Here is a 17,381-nt window from a genome sequence, read left to right as displayed (position 1 = left end):
TTATCCAGTTTACCAATTAACCTTTGTGCCTAGTTGATCAATGGCGAGACTAATGCAATGTTTCTGCATTTAATCTACACGAACTCATAGCTGCAAAAAAAATTCCGCGGCTAAAACAAAAGAAATTGCATTTTCTGTTCTGTTTCTTTTCCGTGGCTGTTCATCGACCCTTACACTTAAGTTGCATGCTAAGTATGGTTTGAAGGGAAAGAAAAGGAAGGTTTTGGTGATGAGTTTGTACGTTTGGGGTCTACAATACTTGAACTACTGATCAAACACCTTGCTAGAAAATGAACAAATCTGGTTGCCGAATGCTTGCTGCAATTTTTTCTCCAGCATTTGTGTGATCCTCCTTCTATGTTTTGGTTTGTTGGGATGTTGGAATCGTGTGTCACGTTGCTTAGATCATGGAGCTGCATTTTTCCCTTCTCATTATCCCAAGTCCACACGAGTCCACACTAGTTCATTCTCCTTTCTCCTTCGCATGATTACGTCTAAGCTGACTGAAAATGCAGCACGTTGTTGCAGCAGTTTCATCCGTAGGCCTGCATAAAATTTTAAGAGCTTGCATGGTTTCTTTTTATGCTTGTTGTTTGTTTGAGTTATGGTGTTGTCGTAGCTTTTTCTTAATCCAAAACTCTTGATGTTTGGTTGGAAAAATCCTGATTCATTCTCGGTTGTCGAAAGCTTTATAGCTTGCTGAAACTTTGCTGCAGAAATTTGTTTCCTCCGTACTTTGCATGAACCTTGCATGGAAAATGTTCCAAATATCGTACCTTGACCCCTTGGCTTGTCCTTAATGCTACTAGGACCCAATCAATTGAATAATTTCATCAATTTGGTCCTTGGCAGCTTTAATTTTTGCAACTTCATTACTTGTTTGCTTCAATTAGCCACTATGCTTTGCTTCAATTGCGCTTAAGTCATGACTTTAGGGGTTTCATGATCAAGTGAGCTTTGTATTTGCACATTTCTTGTAATTTATCTCAATTAAATTGGTACCCTGACCATTTTATTGTTTTGGGGGGTAAATTAGTAATTTCACTTCATTAGGGCATCAACTCAAGGGAGGTATAACTTCTTTTATCTTTTTTGTTTCTCCCCTATGTGATCCAACGTGCTAAGTGAGAATTGCATGTCTACTTTGCTTTCCCTTGCCTTTCCTTAATTCCTTTCATTTATTTCATTTACTTTTGCTTTTATTAAGTCATTCTTTTATTTATTTATGGGGTATGTGTACACCTCTTGGCTTGTAATAGATAGGGCTCGGAGAGCATTTTTATTCACTTTTCCCCTTCCCCATTTGTTTTATTTAGCCAATGTAATAGGTTCATTAGCTTGATTGCTTGCTTTTGTTGCTACGTGTTAATTTGCTTTATTAGGCTCTTGAATTTAGTCGAGCACGCTAAGTGTTATGTGTTACGTGTTTATAGGTGATTGGCATGTCTACTTGCTTTCTATAGTCGTAGATGAATGTGATGGATGAATGCGTCACCGTGGGTAGTCCAACGCTGGCCATGGTCTTTTCCCTCGAGCTCTCGCAAGTCCAATACTTGTGAGAGAATTCTAGAAAAGGGCTAGTCCAATGCTAGACCCAATAGGCCGTCCCCTCTCGTTAGTACATGCTTGCATGTTTCACTACATTTCATACATTTTTCTTAGTTTTCTAGCATTTGGCATGCTCCTCCAATCCTTTCCCCTTCATTTTAGGTTTTTGCATCCCCATGCTAGTTATAGGGTACATTTGTTTGAGAGTCCCCTTTCGGTAAGGGAAACGAGCGAGTGTGGCTACGAAATAGCCTTAGCACGCTAGTTCTTCCTTCTAATCAAAGGGAAAATTAAAATCACGAAGTTAGAAGTCATTCCCGTACCCGACTTGATGCACTCCTCTAGGTTCATGCACCTCCATTTTACCATATCACTTTTTCATCTACATGTTCTCACTACTTATATTTTTCTCACTCCACATGCCATGTTCACACACTTCTCTTCTTTCCCCATCACTTATTTATTTTCTACCTCACAAATTGCACCCAATTGCACTTATATGCATTTACTACTATTATACCATATTTTCATCCACTTGCACACAAACACCTTTATTTTCTCAATTTACACACATGCACTTTTCTCAATTTGCACACATGCACTTTTCTCAATTGGCACACATGCACTTTTCTTACATTTGCACACTGGCACTTACATTTGTTTTTGTTTTGCATTCTTCTCACATTTTCATACTTGCACTCATATTTGGGTCTTCATTTGCATTACCCGTGACCTTTATGAGAGTTTTCCTTATTGGCCACCACAACTCATGTGATTGGGACCAAAAAGCCTCATAAGAGACATTTTAGATTTAGGATTGCATTTTTTATATCCATTAGTCACATCCAACATGCAACACATATTTTGGGTAGAAGCATTAGGAAAACTGGGGCTAAGTCACGCAACTAGCTTTGGCTAGGGTAAGGGAGTGCCTTAGGCTTTGCCTTTGCCTTCTCCCTTATCAAATGTGACCCCCGATCCCTTTCTTTGGTTACGTAGACCTAAAATTGTTTAAAAAGGGTTTGTTTACTTTTCTTTCCAAGAAATCACTTTTTGGGTGACTTGGTACACCCTAACTCTATACCAAGTGGCGACTCCATTTTCCATTCAAAAACCCTCTTTGAACTTTGTTTGGCCAAACCGTCGCATTTCACAATCCCACGGCTTTTTATTTTCATTTTCACACACGTTCACATACATATCCCACACACTACTTTCACACACTCAAAAAGTGGGGCGCGACAGATAGTAGATGCACTTCTATTGCTTCTCTGACAGGTAAAATGACTGACAAGATGATAAAGGTTATTATCATAGAAAAGTCTCGTATGCTACTAGGAAAAGAGCCTTGTTCCATTCTCTAGAGGCTTGTGTTTTTTGATCAACTAGTAATATTAATACAACATATTCAATTTAACATATAATGATATATTAGCAAATATCTAATACCACCATAATTATAATATTAGAAATGTTCTATGAAGTTATTCATACATTTTCCATTTAAATGATACTTATATTTTTAATTATGCAGTGGTCTGAATTTATATATAACTGTTGCTATATGATACATATAATCTGATAACCTCCATAATTAGAGCACGATTCCAAGATAAATAATATGAACTACTCTTCTTTTATATACTGAATCTTATGTTCTTCTACTTCCATCACTGCAGAATGAATAAATTTAGGCATTTGCCTTCAACAGAGATGCACGCTATTTCAACAGTAAGTTTGAAATTTATCAGACTTACTACATTGGCAATGCCATTGTCACTCTAGTTACAGACCCAAGGAACCAAACTTGTATGACTCAATGGAAACTTTCACTAACAAAAGCTACCTTTATCAAAAAAGCTGAGAAAGACAATGTACTTGACTTGACAAATTGCTTTGCACTGACTTCACTTTGGGAGCTTGACAAATACAAGAACAGTGATATGACAGATTTAATAAAAAACACATCTCTTTTATTATTTGTCGTATTTCAATATTATATAAACCAAAATACATTGACTTTTGATATAGATGTGCTATGTGCTATTATCCATGGATTCCTAGAAGCTATCATTTTTACATCAAGAGATCCACGCACTATTCGCAAATTTGTTGTTGTTAATCCTAAGTAACATCTTATTTCTTTATCTTGTAAATAAAAAAAAATTATAACACTCTTTTTCCACTAATTTATATATGCTATTGACAATTAAATTTGTTTTCATGCTAATAGATGCAGGCCAATGATATTGATAATATGAGAACCATATGTCTTTGATGAAGTAGTACATCTCATCAATACAATTTATACAACCCTAGTGATATTGATACTCCGACCCAAAGTCACAACTTACTATGGCATTATAACAACTTTAAATGCATGATACTACTTCTAGATTAGATATACTTACACAAAAATGCATGATAACAATGTTTCTTTGCCCCAAGTTGTAGTGGATATGGAAGAATTATAGGTGCTCCATGGATATGGAATTTCATTACAACTACTGTGATACAAAACACAAGAAGCTAAGACCAAAGTGAAATTACATCCTATATCACTCATAAAAATTATATATTTATTACTTTAAAATAAATCTTCTGCTATTTACAATTCTATGTATTGCAGGGTAAAATTCTAGTTGCTGATATATGATGATGGCAATAGTATAGATGCAATTGTTGAAAATACTTGTGTTGAAACTGCTCTTGGACTTACTACTGATGAAATACACCAAAAGCACATTTCAATCAGTGATATTAACTAAATATATATGACATATATTTCTTCTTTTCAAGCATTTTCTCTGACTTTATGTACTAAATCTTTGTTTTCTTATTACAATAGGGCAAATCATTGCCTTTTAATGTGATCAATAACAAAATTGGACAGCAAAATTTCCTCTATGAGATCAGATCATACATCCCTTTTGAGTATGGTTCAAAGACTCAACCGAGTCGTGACTAGAACGAGGCTTTTTGTTCTGATACCGAGATGAAATGACTCCGAGATAATGGATCATCGAGAACTCGACTGAGTCACTGAAAACTTGGTAGACATGTCTTTGAGATAGATAGAAATGGCCGAATCGTGCTGAGTCATCCCGAGTCAACTCAAATTTTTATTATTTTTGGTAATTTTTGGTAATTTTTGTTTATCATACTTTTTTACGATTTTTAGAATATTAAATATTTCAAAATTTTGCATCTTATCGAGACCGCAACTGATATGACGAAATCGATATGAAACGGTCCGGGCCATGATCGCGACTGAGACTGTGGCTTTGAACCATGCTTCTGAGTGCTATGTTGTTCCTCTTTATCATTGGATAGCATTCAACTCAAAGGACACTGCACCAAAATCTCCAAGTCAATAGCAGGTTGAAGGGCACATCAGAAGCACATATGACACCTCTATCAACACCACATCCATCAACAACTATAGCAGCTACTAAAGGGTTGGCATCCACGATTGACACAGCAATTAGAACTATACAGAGTTGCTCTGGTAGCGATTTTGAATCGACCATAACTCTTTGCTCCGACGTCAAAATCGAGTGTCGTTTGCGGCATTAGAAACTAGACATTTCCAGTTTTCCAACGGTATAAAATGCATCCCCTGATTCCACTTAAGTGAACCGTACCAGCCTTTTAAAGTCACCTGCCCTGTTTCTCGGTTGTGTTAGAAAGCCTGTTATGTGCTAGAACTTGTTACTTGAATTTGAGCTAGTTATGGACAGAATTTCAGAACGATTTCTTCTAAGAAATTGTAGCTCTATAAATGTAATTTCTAACGCCACCAACCACACCCAATTCCAAGTTGCATTGAGTGAGTTGTGGCCGAATTTCAGAACTGCGTTAGTGATTGAAAACCCTAATTTTGGGCTAGCCAATGGCTTATTTTGAATTGGGACTTGTTATTTTGAAACTGTAACGCCCCCACTTCTCCCTAAGGCTAACCAAAGGGTATCCGCGGAACGCCTGCCCAGCTCTTGCCAGGACTCACTGTGACGACCCCACCTCCCCTTAGGGCGTACCCTAGGGTTTAGCGAGTCGCCTGCCCAACTCTCGCCAGGACTCACTCACTCGTATCTCAAGCATACATCCATAGACGATACATAACATTACAATTCAAACTTATAATATACAATGATGCACAAACCAAGGTACAAATCTTCTATACACCCAAATACTTCAAAGCGTTTACAATTCAAGTACAACCAACCCTAGTCGGGTGCTAGCGCGAGTACAATTCAAAATTCAAAAACAACTAGACTACGCTAGTCTGTACACATCTCACGCCTCGCTCGTACCCCCTATAAGGAAAACAAATGGCGTAGAATGAGCTAAAAGCCCAGTGAAGTTCCAAATAGCAAGGTGACCATTATTGAAAAGTACAAATATCACGTAGCAAAATAAGAAGCATGAAAAGTTCATAAAAGTGAGCAATAACACTTCAAGTAGCAAATCTCTAAGTGAGCGAGTGTAAAGTTTTTCTTTTAAAATGAAACAATAACACGATAAGTACTAATCATTCCAAGGTATAAGGATACGGATGGCTCTCAGGAGCCAAATTCCCGTTGCATCACTAGAGCTTGATCCAGTAATAGTTGACACTCCGTCAACTTTCAAGTAAGGTAACTAGTCCAGTAGTACACCACTTAACTCCAATCTCCGTCCACCAACCAAACCCCTTACCGGGCCCAAACTCCAAGATAAACACTGATGGTAATACTCGAGTATATCGATTTAGTCGAGAAGATAACACTCCACTCGACAACACTAACTACCTATGATTCGTTATCTAATTGACCAAGCCCTTGTTGGCCCGACTCGATTAACTAGCCAGTGGGGTTTGGGTCCCCAAGAAATCGATGAGATAACATCTCCAATCAACTGAATCAAGATAAAAGTACAGAGACGGGAATGAGAGACACCTCCCTCTCACATTGAGTGTGGTACATGCTGCCGCTCAGCACTTACAAGTCAAGTACAAGTATATCAAGTCAATTACAACAATAAATAAGTATATATCATATTAGGGCAAGTGCGATAAAGTACACTCTTGCCCGATCAAACAAATTACATATTCTTAAATCACATTGGTCAAGTATTGAAAACAAGTGTCCAGTTCAATCAGGTATTTGGAAGCACTCACCAAAGGTCTAGTGCCTCTCAAAAGTCACGTTCAGGTCCAACTCCTTGGTTGGAGTCCAAATCTGCGATAAAATATCATTTAAGAATGTAAAACTCTCTAGAATTCGAAACATAGGAGTTTCATTTCAAGAAAATCAAGTAAATGCAACTCGTTTAAATAGTATTCGAGATACTTATCAAATTTCAAAAAATTCATGCTCGCTCGTTTAGTTATGATCAAGAAGTGGTTTCGAATTTAGAAGTTAAACTTGGTATCAAAGATCGGGAAAATCATATTTTGAAAGGGTCGCTACTTTCACTTTTCAAGGGTACGAGTTCCGGCAAAATTTTAGCTTATATACCCTGACTAAAGAAAACTCGAATACCATAGGCGATCCAAGTCCAACTTGACCTCAAATCGTTGCTCAAGTCGCAGGTACATATGCCTAACTCTCGAGTGAAAATTTGGGCAGTACGCCCTTTGTGTTTATCTATTTTTCAGCCATTTATGGCTTCATTGTTTTTCTCAATCAGCCCTAAAATCACACACAAATAATGTTACCACCATAGTCCTTCAATTAGGCTCCAAAATAATCCAATTACAACACAAGTCTTAACAATGCAACCGAAAATCAAGTTTAAAGGCAAATAGCTAAATGGCAGATTTGACGTCTCTTAGCGTATCGGTCACAACCGAAGCTACGCTTATCGGATTGGGGTAAAATTTATACCGTTTTGAAGTAAGACAAAGGGCTACAACTTTGATGAAGACAACTCAACCCAGGTAATAGTTTATCCAAGTCGAATCTACAAATTACAGAACCAGAAGTTCATGACCAGGAGGGTTGTCAGTACTGAATTCAAACGGCAATAACTCAGGCTACACAATTCCGTTTGAGCTGTTTTTGGTTGCGTTGGAAAGTAAAACATAGGGCTAAAACTTTCATGTTTTGGCCAAAATCTGATTTGAAACGAATCAAGGTGAAAAAATGCAGCCAGAATGATGAAATGTCAAAACTGTCCGCAAAACTATACCTATGGCAGTCAAGGGTATTTTTGTCATTTCATGTACTACAGTGTTCGGATTGAGCTGAAAGTTTACAGGTAGCTATAAACCATCATTTCCCACAAGTTTCATGTTTTGAGCTAAGCCTAATTCGGCCTCCATCATGGCTAAATGAAACTGGTCAGAGCAGGGTAGTACAAAAACTTAAAGTTGGAATTAATGAATTCAAGTGATAATCTTCTTATTCATGTATAAAACCACTACTACCACTCCCTATCTAAGCTTATTCACATCATATTCTAGATAAATAACACTAATAAAAATAGAAAATTACAAACCCTAGTTGAAAATTATAAGTTAATAAGCCAAACCATGAAATCTTCCATACAATCCACCACAATCAAGCCATGCTTTGCTTAAATTGCAAAAATAAGAAAGAAACAAGGGATGTTTCTAGTATAATACCTCAAAATCTCCAAAATAACTTGTGATACAAGAACTTTCTTCCTCCCAAAAGTTCCACCAAGCTCACCTCCAAGCTTTCCTAACGATTGATCGAAGTAGAATCAAGTTTTACGGTAATTTTCTCAAGAATCAAGCAAGCTTTCAAGTTGGAAAAATGGAAAATTTTCTCTCTTCTCTTTTTCCTCTCCTAAGTCACGACCAAACATGAAGAAAATGAGGTGTTTTTGGTTCTATTTTACAAGATGAAGACTAAGGATAGTCTTGGTCAAGACCTTGGTTGGATTTTTGACAAATGGCATAATCACAAATTTTTCCACCAAAATATCTCTCTTTTTCTTAGTCAATAATCGTGGCTGACTTAAGGGTTAATTAAGAGCTAATTAGCTCAACTAAAACAAGGAGGTTAAGATAATAAAGTAGTATTCAAGTGATGCACTCAATCTGTAACGAACGGTACACATCGGTTCAACCGGTTTTTCCTTATTTCACACGTACTAGGGTTTTCACTTAAAATTCAGTAACTTATTATTATCACTTCTAATCACACACTTAATATCATCTAAAACTCACTCTTAATCACCAAATTTGATATACACTCCGTACCGTTATGAAACTTTTCTTAACAAAATTCACTCCCTTTGTGACGCCCCACATCTCCCTAAGGCGGACCAAAGGGTATCCGCGGACGCCTGCCCAGCTCTCGCCAGGACTCAAGCAATTCCATTCAATTTAAATCCGAACTAAACATTTCGAAGGGAGCAACATGAACGCAAACAATGCGGAAGCATTCGAACTTACCAAGTCAATTAACATGTAACCAGTACATCGGGTAAACATAATACGACTTAAATTCAAAATACACGTCAGGGCCCAAACTTTCAAATTTACAATTTCCAAAAGTACAACCCAAACCAGGGCCTAGTCAAAATATAGCAGGAGTCTTAACAAAAGTGTAACGAATGGTTTCTCCATACTTCTCCAAGATTCGGTCCTGTTAAGGAAAACAAAACTATAGGGTGAGCTAAACGCTCGTGAGGCCAAGAACACACATGCAAGCACTTTGTTCAAATAGCAATCCCAAATTTAATAAATAAAACCATGTCCATTCAATAATCAATCATTCGAACAGGAAAAGTAATCAGAAACAATTCAAGGATATAGTAGCTCTCAGGAGCTAAGTTCCACTCGCTCTGCCGATGCCATTCGTATACCTTCCCGCGTTGACCCTCCTATCAACCGGGTCGGTATTTCCATTTCCGTAGATCACCACTTACTTCCCTCCGTCCACCGTACACCTCAAGGGCCCACAAGTCATTTATAAGGCGATACTCCACGAGTATGCCAAGCAAGACCTCTCATTAGGTCGAGCTTATATATGTATCTCATGGCTCACCTAAGTCCCCGACCAAGCCCATTGCTGGCTCGAGTCTACGGTCGGCCTATGAGTTTGGGCGTCCCCCATTCATTTGAAAGTCGAGGAGGTTCACTCCAACGACTTATGTAATCATAACATAACATTGCATTTCATTCATTCATTCAATACATTTCAATCATTCATTTGAAATTAGAACGAGTGCGGTAAAGTACGCACCCGCCCTTATTTTTAAAACTTCCAACAATTACCACAAATAAGCAAGTATCACAGATTCACACACTTGACACTCACCGAGCAATTCAATAAGGATTATTTTCTGGGAGTTCAAGTGTCCACAGTAAGATCCTCTTGAATGCCTTCTTGTGTGCCTGGCAATTAATAGCAGATAATCACACAAATAACCCACTTATCAAGGAAGATTGTACACTAGTACAATCTAAGGAATATCTCACAAAATGAACCTCAATTACTCGTAAATCGAAGTTCAGCTTGCCTTTTATTATGTACAATATTATTTGAGTTTTTATCATGAAAAGCGAGGGCAAAACGTTTGAATAATACTAAGAGAATTAAGAGTTTTGGAAAAACTCCTTTGCCTTGAAAATTGAGAAATTTCAGTTTTATCCTAAATCTTTGAAAATTCGTATCTCTCTCGATATAAGTCCAAAACTGGAAAACTTTATACCGTTGGATACCTTTTGGAAATTGTTAAAAGTTCTTAGAAGACACCTTTCCATGAATCTAAATGGAAAGTACTCAAAAATGAGCTTGAAGATACAGACTCGGCGTACAAGGCAGAATTAAGTTGGATTTCGGCCAACTTTGAAAATTCGGCACGATTCACACATTGCAAACCGGCCTCTGAAATTTGTAACCCAATTAGATTTGCAAGTGATGTTTATAGCAAAACAAGCGGATCAAGAATCGGAGTTTCGAGTACCGAGATACGGTAGCTCAAAGTTGAAGAAGATTCAAGACTGAAGAAGAATTTCCAGTTTTGAACCTCCAACACTAGAAATTTAATTCGGTATCGAAACGAACTTGAATTGATGCCAAAATTGGCAGTATTTTACTCCTATATGCAAGGTACTTCTCTATCAAATTTCAGGGAAAAGTACCCTCGGGAAGGTAGTTAACTAATCATCCAAAGTTCCGGAAAATTTCTAAGGCAATCTGCCTTTTGACTTTCATTTCCAAATTTCAAATCGTTTAACCAAGAAAGCTATCCAACCATGGTTCATTGGTGAAATAAAGGTCTAAGATACATCCATGATACTTTTGGTAATGGTTTAGCATCAAAATTTCAATTAATAAGATCACTCCCAAGTTTTTGTCCCACATCAGTCCAAATACTACGTTTTTCCAAAACAGGGCAGTCCTCTTGTTTTGGTCACAACTCAATCAATTTAACTCGGAATGAGGCATTGTTTATGGCGTTAGAAAATAAATTCATAGGACTAAAAGTTTACAGAAGAAAACGTTCTGAAATTTGGCAAGCAACCAGCTCAAAATTGAGCCTCAAGTTGCTGCCTCTACAAACCATTCCAGCAAATCCGAGAGACAGGACAGCTATCTTAAAACATTTGGTTCGGCTCACTGACAAATAATCAGAACGTGAATTTTATCTCAAATTAAAGCCAGGAATGTCTAGTTTCAAACGCCACCAACGGCACTTGATTTCGACACCCGAGGACAGAGTTATGGTCAAAATGCTACCGCTGGACAGGGTTACCCGAAAATAACTTTCCAGCTTGCCTAGTCCACGAATAAATTCATTTGCCCATCCAAACGTTAATGTTTTCCAACGAAAATTTTTACACATATAATATAGCATATAAACATCAGGTTCATGCCAATAAATCACCAAAATTTGGCCTTATCATGGCCGAACAAAACAGGGGCAGTTTCAGAAATTTCTTGTCAAGACCTCTACTTTGAGTTTCCAACAATAATACTCCATAAATCCATCATTATAACCATTAAACTACCATTAAATCCAACATTAATCCTCTAATCAGCAACAACAACCCAAGTGTGGGAATACAAAGAGCCCACTTTCACATTTTACAACCATATCAAGCCACCCATCCACATGCAATAGCTTAAAGATGCATTTCTACCATCATAATCCAAGTTTAAGGTATAGGATGAAGTTATACCTCCTTAGTGCCTTAACCCAGAAATTTTCAGCCCTCAAGAGCTCCAAGAAACCGTGAAAATGCAGCCCTTTTTGTTAGCTAAATCCAACCTCCAAGTAGTTTGCTAGATGATCTTCAAGTTTGGTGAAGATTGGTTGAGGTTTTGGGTTGATTTGATGAAGGATTTTGTGAAGCAAGAGAGTGAGAGAGAGAGAGAGGTTGGCCGGGTGCTTGGTGAGAGAAGATGGAGTGAAGTTTGATCAAAATTAGCTTCCAAGAGAAGATTAAATGAGTGGTGCACATTCACTCCAAAGTCAACTCTTATTAGGGCTCGTTTGGCACGTTTTAGGTTCGATTTCTCGCGCGTTTGGTTCACTAGTGCACTGAACCTCCAATGCATTTATATTCATGTAAGTATTATTCACTCTTAATTGTCCCGAAATAAGGGTCTAAAGTGCCTCAAATAAAGTCGCGCGTGTGAAAACGCGTACCTTCAGTTTTAACGCTATAACGCGAAACTTCCAATAAATTCTTATAACGATTGCACTACTAACTATCACTTGAGTATTTACTCATAAGATTACCTATTTTAGGACCATAGTACAAGTCTCCAATACTCCAAGCTTATTGTGCTACTACGCGGATAAAATCTCCAAGTACTATTCACTATTTTTACTAAACGTACTCCAGGAAATTAATTCGTATGGAGCCATTTGAATAGAAGAGTGGAAACTATTGTTATAGGCAAATTCCACTAAAGTCAAAAACTTACTCCAACTCTCTCTAAAATCCAGCACACAAGTCCTTAACATGTCCTCAAGGGTCTGAATTGTCCTTTCCGATTGTCCATCAGTCTGAGGATGATAGGTGGTACTAAAGTTTAACTTAGTCCCCAACACTTCTTGCATCTTTTGCCAAAACCTCGAAACAAATCTTGGATCCCTATCTGACACAATACTCACAGGTATACCATGTAGTCTGATGATCTCATCCAAGTACAACCTGGCCAGCTTTTCTAACGGGTATTTCATGTTAATCGGTAGAAAATGAGCCGATTTAGTCAATCTATCCACTATTACCCAAATGGCATCATGGCCTCTCTGTGTCCTTGGTAAGCCTGATACAAAATCCATGGTAATATTCTCCCATTTCCACTCAGGTATTTCTAGAGGTTGCAAAAGTCCTGAGGGTTTTTGATGCTCGGCTTTAACCTGTTGACAAACCAAGCATGTCTGAACAAATTGAGCAATTTCTTTCTTCATATTTTCCCACCAATATAGACCTTTCAAGTCTTGGTACATTTTATTCCCTCCAGGGTGTACCGTAAACTTCGATCGGTGTGCTTCCTCCAAAACTTCCTTCTTAAGTGTTTCATCCTTTGGTACTACCATCCGATTTCGAAATCTCAATATTCCATCTGATCCCAAATTGAAATCCGTCTGGTCTCCCATCTTAACTTTCTCCACCAACTTTTGCACTTCAGGGTCCTTTTCCTGAGATTCCTTAATGCGTTCCAATAAAGTGGAGGTTATCACAATATTCCCCAAAATTACTTTCCTTGGTTCTAATCGAGGATTCCAATAGCTAACTTCCTCCAACAACTGAAATTCCTTAACCATCAATCCAGCCATTTGTACCTGACGGCTCAAAGCATCGGCCACTACATTGGCCTTTCCAGGGTGGTACTTAATCGTACAATCATAATCTTCCAGAAATTCCATCCATCTACGTTGCCTCAAGTTCAGCTCCTTCTGAGAAAATAAGTACTTAAGGCTTTTGTGATCTGTAAAAACCTCAAATGTTACTCCGTACAAATAGTGTCTCCATTTCTTCAAAGCAAAGACCACAGCCGCTAACTCCAAATCATGGGTCGGATAATTTCCTTCATGCGGTTTCAATTTCCTAGAGGCATACGCTATCACTTTATCATTTTGCATCAAAACACATCCCAAACCTTCCTTAGAAGCATCTGTGTAAACCACAAAACTATCCTGTCCATTAGGTAGAGCTAGAACAGGCGCTCTAGTCAACCGTCTTTTCAACTCCTGAAAACTTCCTTCACACTTAGGACTCCAAATAAATTTTCCATTCTTCTTGGTCAACTCAGTCATAGGCCCAGCAATTTTCGAAAAATCCTGGATGAATCTCCGGTAATACCCTGCCAATCCTATAAAACTCCGAACTTCCGTTGGGTTTTCCGGTCGTTTCCATTTCGAAACAGCTTCAACTTTAGCTGGATCCACTTTAATCCCATCCTGAGAAATTATATGCCCTAGGAAAGTCACTTCTTTTAGCCAGAATTCACACTTGCTAAACTTAGCATATAACCGATGTTCCCTCAAGATTTGTAAAACAATTCTCAAATGTTTCTCATGATCCTTCGTATTCTTAGAATACACCAAAATATCATCAATGAAGATCACCACAAATTGATCCAAGTAAGGCTTAAAAACCCTATGCATTAAATCCATGAAAGCGGCAGGTGCATTGGTTAACCCAAAAGGCATTACTGCAAACTCGAAGTGCCCATACCTCGAGTTAAAAGCAGTCTTAGGTATGTCCTTCTCCAAAATTCTCAATTGATAGTAACCTTGCCTTAGATCCAACTTTGAAAACACTACCGCCCCTTGCAGTTGGTCAAACAGTTCATCAATGTGGGGTAGTGGGTATTTATTCTTAATCGTAACATCATTTAAGCCTCGATAATCTATACATAACCTCAAACTCCCATCTTTCTTCTTTACAAACAAAACTGGGGCTCCCCACGGGGAATCACTCTCTCGTATAAAACCCCGTTCCAACAAATCCTGTAATTGTAACTTCAACTCTTTCAACTCAGCTGGAGCCATCCTATATGGTGTCCTTGAGATAGGTGCTGATCCCGGAGTTACATCAATTTTAAAAGCTATTTCCCGTTCCGGGGGTAAAGACTCCAATTCTTCAGGAAAAACATCGGAAAATTCTTTCACTACCGGTGTGTCCTCCAGATTCACCTTATCGCTAAGGGTATTAATAAGAAAAGCCAAATATCCTTGAGCTCCCTTATTCAACAATTTTCTAGCCCGAATTCCCGAAATAAGTGCAGATGAGGCTAACTTACCCCTCACATCCAATTTCAGGGTTGCCTCCCCTGGAATACACAATTCTACAATTTTCGTCCTACAATTCAGTTGGGCATTATAACGGGCTAACCAATCCATCCCTAGGATCACATCATATCCTTTAATCGCTAGGCCTATCAAATCGGCCAGCAATTTTCTTTCCTTCACGCAGATTTCACTATTCTTATACACCAGATTAGCAATTAGACTTTTGCCCCCTGAGGTTGGGCCTGTCTAGACGCTCGCCCACGGCCTCGACCACTCCTTAATCCTTCCATTAGTCTAAAAGTGCCTAGTGCAAGAAATAGATTTATTTAAGCAGAAACGAAGAAATATATCAAAATTAGAACCAACCAAGAAAGCATTAACAATAATTTACATTCATAAGCATGTCAAGTTCGTACAATTAGCAAGTTAGGGACAATTCACAAAATATAGCACACAGGTGCTCAAAAGTATACTTTTAGTCACAGAAGACTAAAGTAAGAACAAGTGCCCAAGAGTAGGCCACACAAGCATGCAAAATACAATGGCCTCGGCACTCGCGTCACCCTAACTAGTCCTAACTGTACCGGTCAAAAGTCAAAAGGGGTCAACGACTAAGATCCTAGTCCTCAGCGGGGCTATCAGGAGGAACCTCCTCCTCGGGATCCTCCTCCTCAACATCCGGAATCACCTCAGCAGCGTCCTCAACCAATCTAGAAGCATCAGCCAGGATCTCGAAAGCCCGGTTACGGACATCCCGTCCTAACCTAGTGAGTCGAGCCCTAGTATCCTGAAGCTCCTCATTAACCACTGCAGATGTGGCTACCTCACCCTCCAGCACCTCCTCGAGCTCGGCAATCCGCTCACCCTGAGCGCCGACCATCTGCCTAAGCTCGTCTACCTCAGCCTGTAAATCGCGGTTGGCATCCACCAACTGACGACGCTCGTCGTCCAGAGCATGCACTATATGGCTCGGGTAGGCGTAAGTCAACCTACACGGACATCGAGGGTATCTATCATACGGTGAGTAGCGTACTCGAGCTCCTCCCACTCGAGCTCGGTAGAAGATAGTCCTAAGAGGCTCATAATGACCATTCGCATGGCCATTCCCGTTAGCTGTCGGGGCTCCATTTCCGTCATCCATCCCTGCAAAATAATAATACTTTTCAGGTTAGAAACTTAAATCACTACTCAGTTCCATTATCCTGCAATGCATGCCTAACTTAATCGTTGGTTCATCCCAATCGTCACTTGAGGTAGGACTAACTTAGTTGCTAGCTCGCCTCAAGTATCACTTAGGGTAGGATTAAGTCATCCCGTATCGAGTCTTAAAGGTAGAGTATCTAATATGTCTCCCATATAGACCTCTAACCTAGTGCTCTGATACCAACTGTGACGCCCCACATCTCCCTAAGGCGGACCAAAGGGTATCCGCGGACGCCTGCCCAGCTCTCGCCTGGACTCAAGCAATTCCATTCAATTTAAATCCGAACTAAACATTTCGAAGGGAGCAACATGAACACAAACAATGCGGAAGCATTCGAACTTACCAAGTCAATTAACATGTAACCAGTACATCGGATAAACATAATACGACTTAAATTCAAAATACACGTCAGGGCCCAAACTTTTCAAATTTACAATTTCCAAAAGTACAACCCAAACCAGGGCCTAGTCAAAATATAGCAGGAGTCTTAACAAAAGTACAACGAATGGTTTCTCCATACTTCTCCAAGTTTCGGTCCTGTTAAGGAAAACAAAACTATAGGGTGAGCTAAACGCTCGTGAGGCCAAGAACACACATGCAAGCACTTTGTTCAAATAGCAATCCCAAATTTAATAAATAAAACCATGTCCCTTCAATAATCAATCATTCGAACAGGAAAAGTAATCAGAAACAATTCAAGGATATAGTAGCTCTCAGGAGCTAAGTTCCACTCGCTCTGCCGATGTCATTCGTATACCTTCCCGCGTTGACCCTCCTATCAACCGGGTCGGTATTTCCATTTTCGTAGATCACCACTTATTTCCCTCCGTCCACCGTACACCTCAAGGGCCCACAAGTCATTTATAAGGCGATACTCCACGAGTATGCCAAGCAAGACCTCTCATTAGGTCGAGCTTATATATATATCTCATGGCTCACCTAAGTCCCCGACCAAGCCCATTGCTGGCTCGAGTCTACGGTCGGCCTATGAGTTTGGGCGTCCCCCATTCATTTGAAAGTCGGGGAGGTTCACTCCAACGACTTATGTAATCATAACATAACATTACATTTCATTCATTCATTCAATACATTTCATTCATTCAATACATTTCAATCATTCATTTGAAATTAGAACGAGTGCGGTAAAGTACGCACCCGCCCTTATTTTTAAAACTTCCAACAATTACCACAAATAAGCAAGTATCACAGATTCACACACTTGACACTCACCGAGCAATTCAATAAGGATTATTTTCTGGGAGTTCAAGTGTCCACAGTAAGATCCTCTTGAATGCCTACTTGTGTGCCTGGCAATTAATAGCGGATAATCACACAAATAACCCACTTATCAAGGAAGATTGTACACTAGTACAATCTAAGGAATATCTCACAAAATGAACCTCAATTACTCGTAAATCGA

The sequence above is a fragment of the Coffea eugenioides genome, chromosome 4 (assembly GCF_003713205.1).
Source record: "Coffea eugenioides isolate CCC68of chromosome 4, Ceug_1.0, whole genome shotgun sequence".
Classification (NCBI taxonomy): Eukaryota; Viridiplantae; Streptophyta; class Magnoliopsida; order Gentianales; family Rubiaceae; genus Coffea; species Coffea eugenioides.
The sequence above is the reverse complement of the archived record's forward strand: the minus strand, read 5'-3'. Positions refer to the sequence as shown.